The sequence below is a fragment of the Triticum aestivum genome, chromosome 6B, assembly GCF_018294505.1.
Source record: "Triticum aestivum cultivar Chinese Spring chromosome 6B, IWGSC CS RefSeq v2.1, whole genome shotgun sequence".
In the NCBI taxonomy this organism is placed as follows: Eukaryota; Viridiplantae; Streptophyta; class Magnoliopsida; order Poales; family Poaceae; genus Triticum; species Triticum aestivum.
The window spans coordinates 307663881-307672733 of NC_057810.1; positions in this window are offsets into that span (position 1 = coordinate 307663881).

Genomic DNA, 8853 nt, shown 5'->3' on the forward strand with positions numbered 1-8853 from the left:
CCTCTACAGCATTCACTTATAGCTATGTCTTCTTGTTTGAATCTTTTGAACTAAGTGAATGTGATCGGACCCTAACCTCTCTATGCTTTCTACCTCAAGCTCTATCTATCCAAATCATATGCATTCTGTTGAAACTGCCGAATGTCTTCTCTGCGTCCTTGTCAGCAGAAGATACAGAGACAAACATTTATATCTAGCTTTAATGACATATCCTTTTGCCTGAAACCCGGAGAATTCGAAATGACCACCCCAACAATCCAGGCGTGCGTGGGAACGTGGAACAACTCTCAATGAGTTGCATGTTCGCCACGTGTCCATCAGATGTGAACCGCCAGGGGCACCTGCGTAATTGCGCTGTGCTGTCTCTGTCCTTATAAATGCTTGTCTCGTCTCGGTCAAAAATCCTTCTTCCTCCTTCTCCATCTCTCGCAAACCCTAGCACCTACGCTAGCTATCGACGACGCCGACGATGAAGTGCTTAGCTGCCGCGACATCCTCGACGCCGTCCTTACGCCAGCCGCGGACCTCGTCTTCTCCGCCGTCACCATAGGTGTCTTCCGTCGCCAAGTTAGGGCACGGGAGATCGAACTGCTCGGCATCCATCTCCGCTCCGTCTAGCAGTTCTTCGTGTGGTAATAAAAGTTTACTTTTTACCGTCTTTTTGATCTGATAGATTCATCACTTCCTACCAAAAGTGATTTCTAGATCTTCGAACATGAATCTATCTCTTTCTGCATCTCATATTCTGCCTAGTATATTCACTTATGCTTCTTCACAAGTTAGATTCCTCACTTGTATTTATTCTTGGATTTGTACAACTCTGGAACCAACTCTCATCATATAAGTGAATGTCTTCGCGTTATGAGGTCAATGTCTTCAAACTGATTTATCTTCAAAATCTTCTGAGAATGCATATGACCTCTTCCCCTTCCCTCGCACCTTTAATGCTGTCACACGTACATGTCCGTGGGAGAATCCCTTGATTCTCATAGTCTGCATTCGTTTGTAGAATTCTTGCAGAGTCACATCAACTCACCTGAAGCGAGTTCCTGTCCGTCCAGCCGTTTGAAGCCATTGCACGTACTGAAGCCTTTCAATTTACACTTCATGGCAACTGGGAAGTCAGCAAGAAAGGGAGGCAGACAGCATCGTGGTAACACCTCCAAGGACTTACCTCTAGATTTGCATGAGATGTACAAAACTGACCCGGAAGAAACCTATAATGAACGCAAGAATCGAATCCAATGGATTCGCAAATATTGGGCAGAAGAATGGTTCAGATATCGCTTCATCACCAAAGAATATGCAGAGAAGAATGCCATCAAGGCACCCTAGGGTGATATTTTATACAAAAACCTTCCACCCAGGAATCAGGCTGAAGTTATTGAGCAAGGCTTCTATCCTTGCATGGTGCATGGACCACATCCTGAGAATGCTGACCCGTCTTCACTGCTCTGGTGTCGTGAAGACAGTCTGTTCAAGCACAACTACCAGTTCACCAAAGACTCAGCTGCAAAGAACAAGAAGGAACTAGGGCTTGACTTCAACCCTGGTCCCTCCTCACCTCGGGACAATGACACCCGTGAAGCCAATGAAAACAGGATTGGCCCCTTCTACAACCTTGTTGGCCTCATCACTCACATTACTATTCGAGGTGCCAAAGTAGATCATTCTGATGATGATGATGCTGACACCGATGAAGCTCCAGCTCCTGCTCCAAAGACTAAGAAGCAAAAGAAGACTAAAGCTTCAAAGTCATCTGCTGCCCCAAAAACTTCGAGACCGAAGCCCTTGGCAACTGCCCCTTCTACTCCCAGCAATAACTCTGAAGATCTCTCTCGCATCTCCAGGAGGCGTGAGAAGCCACAGAAGACACCAGCTCAGCAACTGAGTCGTGCACTGAAACCTGCTGCCATTCTGAGGAATGAATCTGAACCCATTGACTTGTCTTCTGATGAAGAATTTGGTGAAGATGCTCTGGAGCAACTGATCAAGAGCAAGCAAGAGGCGGAGATCTTCAACGATCTGCCCCTCTTTGATGTAAACATTCTGAAGAACTTCATTGATGAGTGGTTTGATAATCAAGATCTCAGCTTTGATGACCTTCAGCTTCCCATTGGCGTCAGCGTTGCTTTCCAAGGCGCCATTGCTCCTGAGCTTGCTCTGGCTCAGCGCATAGTTGAACTGAAGTGAAAGATAGACTTCGAGAAGGAACAGTTCAAGAAGCATGTAGCCAGGCTGAATGTGGCTGATGTGCAAAAGTTCAAGGTGATGCTCAATGACCTCAAGGAGTCGTTTCGGAAGAAACGCGAGGAAGCCAAAGGCTCAAGAGAGCGCATGAAAGCACTTGCAGACAAATGCGTTCAAGCCTACAATGAAGCTGAAGAGCGCAAGGCACTTGGCCGCCCTGGCATTGACCCCTCAATGGCTACCAAGAAAAAGAAGTCATCTGAAGCCAACATTGAAGCACCACGGCAGGAAGAACCACACATTGTCTTCCCTGCCATCATGCGTGGCTCGAAGCCCAACGCTCCTTCAGTGGCTTCTGAACAGAAGAAAACTAAGGCAACTGAAGCCGAAGCCAGGAAGCGGAAAACCAAGTGCACCACTGATGAAGCACCACCCCCTAAGAAGAGAAAGATCAAGAAGAGAGATCGGGCTGCTCCTACAGAGCCCCTTGTTGTTGAACCCCTTGCTTTTGTTCCCCCTCCGTCTGCAAACCAAGAGCGTCGGATGATTGTTCATGAGCCTGCTTCCACAGAGGCTCCTGAAGCTCAAGAAGTTCCAGTCGTCTACCCCATCGCGATTGAAGACATTGTTCAAGATGATGTAGTTCTTCCTCAGATCGAGCGCCCAACGGTATCATCGCCTGTTCGAACAAACAGTGAGCTTATTAGTGTTGGTCGTCCTTTGACACCAATCTCACAAGATGCATCATGGGCTGATCGCCCCCAGCAAGCTACCCCACATCAAGACTCACCAAGTGCACCCCAGCCGTCATCTGTGCCCGTCATCAACCCCATATCAAATGATGACAACTACATGGAGACATCACCATCACCAAAGGAGTTGCCCGTATTCCAACGGCTTCGCAAAGGCCTGAGGCCATCCGCCTCCATGACCACCATCACAGAAGAGGGCTCCAACTTGTCAAGTTCAGTGGCACGTCAAGTGTTCTCTGAAGACAATCCTTCTATGACGGTCCCTGTGTCTGAAGCCAATGTTGCTGAAGACCCTCCGGCTGCATCAGTCGGAGAAACACAAGAAGAAGAGTGTGTCGCTACTCCCCCGACAACACAAGAAGAAATGCATGATGAGAACCAATCTATGCCAGAACCTCCAGCTACTCAAGTGGAGGGTGAGAATCCTGAGGCTGCCACAAATGACATTCCTGAAGCCAATGATGTTGTCATGGACGAAGCCAATGTGGAGCCTACAGTGGCCAATGCACCAGTGGCCAATGAAGCCAATGAAGCGCATGAAGCAGATGAAGTCAATGCCGCACCTGACACAAATCTGCAGCCTGAAGTCAATGCCACTGCTCCTGTTCCGCCTCCAAGGCCACATACTATCGAGCAAGCATACAACTATGGAAAACTTGTCACTTTCAGATGGCCTATTCTGATTCCTCCACCTACTGTTGGTCCTCAATTTGACTACCATGTCGAGCACAGGCCTCAAGTTTAGAAGCCAAAGCCAAGACTGCCCAGATTTCCAGGTACTACCACTTCACCAGGATCCTTCAATGTCAACGGCTTCATTGCACACAACACCTTCTTCGACAGCGAAAAGAACCCCTACACCAAGCCCAAGATTTCATCTAATCAGTTCTGGAGTTATCAGCAGCGCAGCTATTATTCATGCATTCTGTACAACCAAGGCCGCATATTTCCGCATATGCGCCTTGATACTGAAGCCATAGCTGGCCTGCCCTGCTTGGAAGAAGCTCTCGATTGCTTAAGAGAGGCTGGCTTACTGCATTTCGTCACTAATAAGGAGCACTGGAATGAAGAGTTGCTGCTTCAATTCTACGCCATCCTTCATATCAGAGGCTACAACAGGGATCCTAAGACTTGGGTCCTTGAGTGGATGACTGGAAATGTCCATCACGAAGCCAAAGCATTTGATGTCATTGAGCTTACTGGCCTTCTCACTCCAGGTGATCTCTATGAGCCTGGTTGTCAGCTTCACACTGCAGTTGTGGAAAGCATCTTTCACAAGCCAGAACCCAACATGAGCCAGATGCTAAGTATGATGAAGCCATTGCCTCCAGATGCAGAATATCCTACGGAGTTCTTTGTTGAAGACCTTGAGTATCTGCCACACACAATCTATCACATCATAAGGCAAACTCTCTGGCCTGTCAAAGGACATTCTCCAAAGGCTAAGCTAGAAGGTGCAATGAAGACATTAGTCTTCCATATTCTTCATGGCAAATGCTTCAATGCACAAGATTTCTTCATCCGCCAACTTGCTGCATCAGGATCTGACATTTTTGGCTTGAAGTTCTATGCTCCATGGATCATGCGTCTGATCAAGCTTCACACTGCCTTCAACTATCAGCCATCTGCACGCAACCACATTTTCTTCTTGCCAGATGTTGATATGTCTGTTGAAGCCATCTATCCAGAGCCTGACAAAGAGCCACTTTATGTTCATAACGTTGATCGTCAGAGCTTCACTCTGCCCATTGAAGGTGTGTTGGCTGCCACTCAAGTCTATCCATTGGCTGGTACTACACGTGCACCTCACCGTGCCTCAACCGAAGCCACTAACAGCACAATTGCTCAACGACCTCGAAAGCGATCTCGTGTTCTCAATGACCGAGAACTTCTCATTGGCCTGCATCAGAAACAGGATAGGCATCATGATTGGCTCAAGCGCCAGATGCAGAGCATCATGACTGACGTCAATCGCATTCGCAACCTTGCAACCAAGAATGCCTTTGTCGCGCATGAAACCTGTCGACGCACATGGAAAGGGCTGACGCTTATGTGTGATGAGGAAGATCTTCAGGACAATGGCTTCTCAAAACAATTAAAGTTTGATTCCACTCCGCCTAGAAATGCTATTCTGCAGCGCACTCCATCTCTTGAAGACTCAGAGTACTCCTCTTCTGCTGCAACCGTGAATGCTCGTGTGATCGATGATCAAGATGATGCTACTTCGCCACCTCCAACACGTATCGACACTGCTCCAAGTTCGTCTGCACCGCCAAACCTCGACACCAACCCTGCATCCTCTCCTACTCCTTCTGGGAACGAGTAGAGTCTCAATGTCTTCAACCCTTTTTGGTCCTTACTGATAAAAGGGGGAGAAGCTATGAGTTGATAGTCTTCAAGCGGGTTCATATGGGCGGTTGCATTATATTTTGCCTAGTGTTTACAACTCTTGCTTTTGATACATTTGGTTCTCTGAGTTGTAACACTTAAACTCGATGGTCGTCTGCTACTTATTTGCTATTTTGTGATGGGATGATAAATTCCGCATGTGTGATGATAACTTCCGCACTTAAATCATGTTGCAGACGTCCATTTTTCACTATGCATGTCATTATATTTGTTACATCATATCATGCATGATGAATTGTCTTCATAAGTTGAAGAGGATCTCCACAAGTAGAACCTGCCCTGTGCATTTGCATTCCAAAAGCAAATTCTTTATATGCACATCTTCAGGGGGAGCCTTTGCTACTTACGAAGACAATACCTCATCCTTTACAATTTCACATATTTATATCCCCGTTGAAAACTTCAACCAGTTTGTCATCAAACACCAAAAAGGGGGAGATTGTAAGTGCATCTAGTGCCACCCCTAGTTTGGTTTTGGAGTATTGACGACAAACGTGGTTGAGGGACTAATGTGTTTGTGAGAATTGCAGGATAACACAGGTAGTAGTCCCTCCTTGATTCGGTTTACCTACCGGAGATGACCCCTAAAAATGTATGAAGACATTGAAGATAATGGTGGTACGTGAAGATATTCACATTGAAGACTATGACAGAAGAAGACATTGAGTGAAGACTATGGAGCGCGAAGACTTAGTAGTTTCGTTGTTTGTTTTCTTCTTTATTGAGTCATATGAACCACCGCGCTGTTAAGTGGGGTCCAAGTGAACAAAGTCAGAGTGACTGAAGTGATGCTCAACCAAAATCCTAAGTCTTCGAGCGAAGACAATGAGAGCAAATCTTATCCAAAGTCGGATAAGTCAGTTTACTTGTAGCCCAAGTCAAGCTGTCGCGTGTGTTTGAAATTTGACCATTGTGACACGTGTTAGTTCCTTAGTGACCCAGGGTCATTTCGGACAAATTAGGTCGGGTTGCCCAGTGGCTATAAATAGCCCACCCCTACACCATAAATTGGTGGCTGCTCAGAGTTTGTGCATGGCTTTTGTTGTTGAGAGCAACCCACCTCCGAAGAGTTTGAGAGAGAAATCCTTGTGAGGACAAAGCCCAAAACACCCAGAGCCCAAAGAGTGTTTGGCATCACTGAAGTCTTTCTGTCCGCGTGATCTGAAGACTTGTTACACTTGAGGACTGTGAATCCTCCAGCCGGTTAGGTGTCGCGTTCTGAGCATCCAAGAGTAATTGTGGATTGTCGGTGAACGAAGTCTGTGAGGGTTTGGAAGTCTACCTTGAAGACTTACTAGAGTGATTGGGCGGGGACTGTGTGTCCTTAGCTCAAGGAGAATAAGGTGAAGACACGGTCTTCTGAGTTCAATCTCAACCTCCCTAACCAGACGTACAGTTGTCATAGCAACTGGAACTGGTCGAACAAATCCTTGTCTTCACAACGCACCGGTTCTATCTCTTACTCTCCTTACTTACAGTTTGTCTTTGTGAAGTCATTGCCTGATTGCTATGCCTGTTTGACTTTGCTGTGTGACTACTTGTTCTAATTGGCTTCATACTATCTTCCATCCCGATCCTACTACCTAGCTGCTATCAGTCATCATGCTTTAGCTTCATACTTGTTTGACTATGGCCTATCTAGTGTAGTTCATCTTCCGCTGCATGTTTATAGGTCTTGTTTTCTGTTTGTCTTCGAAACTTTTATGTTTTGAAGACTTTCATAAAAATTGCCTATTCACCCCCCTCTAGTCGATAACTAGCACTTTCATTGGGTACTTGCTCTCCTACCCTGTATGCCATGTCCTGCTTGTCCATGGGAAGTATATACTCCTAATAATTGTGTGTAATCACAATTTTCCTTTCCATTGTTCTGTTTAATCTGATAATCGCGTTTTTCATTCCATTCTTCTGTTTAACCTTTCCTATAATCTGACTTAGCTGAGCAGAGATAATTCCCTGCTTAGGTAGGCACCTTGTTGTATCACTCTGTCTGTAAGACCCTATTACTATTGTTGATGACATTCCGGTAACCACCGATGGGTGATAACTTTTCCAATTGGTTCGCCTTGTTCAACAAGCAGAAAAATTGCTCTCTTCGTTCCCCGTCCTTGGTACCGACATTGTTGCCGGCATAGTTGACAAGCTATTCACTGACATGCCTCCCTGTCACGACTGTGCAAGATGTCACCACCCTTCCTACTTTCAACCCACATGGTGGGCCCATAACCCACAGGTCCACTAGATCGAAACCTGACTCTTCTTTATAACCCGAATTCTAATGTATCCTTTGCACCTGGCTCCATATGTGATTCGCGAGCTGAATGTTATACCATTATTCATCCTGGAATCAAACACCATGTTATTCTCGTTGTTCAACCCCCCATTCCAGCTTTTGTCTAGTCATCGAATGATTGCCTACCCATTTGAAACTTTGGTACCATCGTATGTTGCACTCAACGAATTCACTGAAATACAACTCGTGGGGTACCTTGTGTATTTCCCATTGAGTTCACCGTCAGATGCCCAGCTTTGTGGAGATGCATTCTTTCGGAGTTTTTTCCCCTTGGTCGTGTTCGTAGGACGATGGAGATCCCGAAGAAAGGATGACAACTTGATCATGGTGACTTGAAGCAGAGAAATGAAGACATCAATGTATTGGATCAGCCTCATCGAGAAGAGCAAGCCAGAATGAGAAGACCCGCTAGATTCATTACCGAACCTTCCCCCTTTCACTACCTCTTAAATCTCGGGACGAGATTTCTTGTAATGGAAGAGAATTGTGACGCCTGGATAATCAAGCTACAGTAACCTCTGCAAATGACGCCACGTCACCTCCGTTACTATCGCTAATCTCGCGTTAGTTCAAAACGATTCGAATTCAAATTTGAATTTTTGGCAAACAACAAAAGTTTTCAAATATCAAAACTAAAATGTTCGGGTTGTGCCAAATAATGCATATGTAATTATGGCAGAGAAACCAACCTCTTTGGAAGTGTTTGATTGTCCCAAAGTAAATAAAACAGTAGCAAAACAATTAATTAAATGCCTTTTACGATTAATAAAATATTAAACTATTTTATCTAGTTGCCCAAGTTGTTGTGGCATTAGAATATGTAGTAACACTATTTTAGGAACTAAATTTATATTTTACTAAAAATAAAGTATATTGGAAATAATAGAAAACAATAAAGGAAAATAAGTAAGAACAAAAGAATAAAACACAAAGCAAAAATAAAAGAAAAAGGACCCCCCGGCCAACTGGGCCAGACGGCCCAGCTGGCCAACCCACCAACCGGCCCAATCCCCCTCCATATCCCCACCAGGGGAAAACCCTAACCCCCCCGTCGCCCCACTTCCCCCCACGTTCGCCTCCTCCCCGATCCAGATCGGGATCGGGGGAACGGAACCACGGGCGTGCCCGAGCCCGACGCGCTCCCGCCGCACGAAGCTGACGCCGGAGCCGCCCCTCGCTGGACCGCTCCGCCATCGCCAACGCCACCTC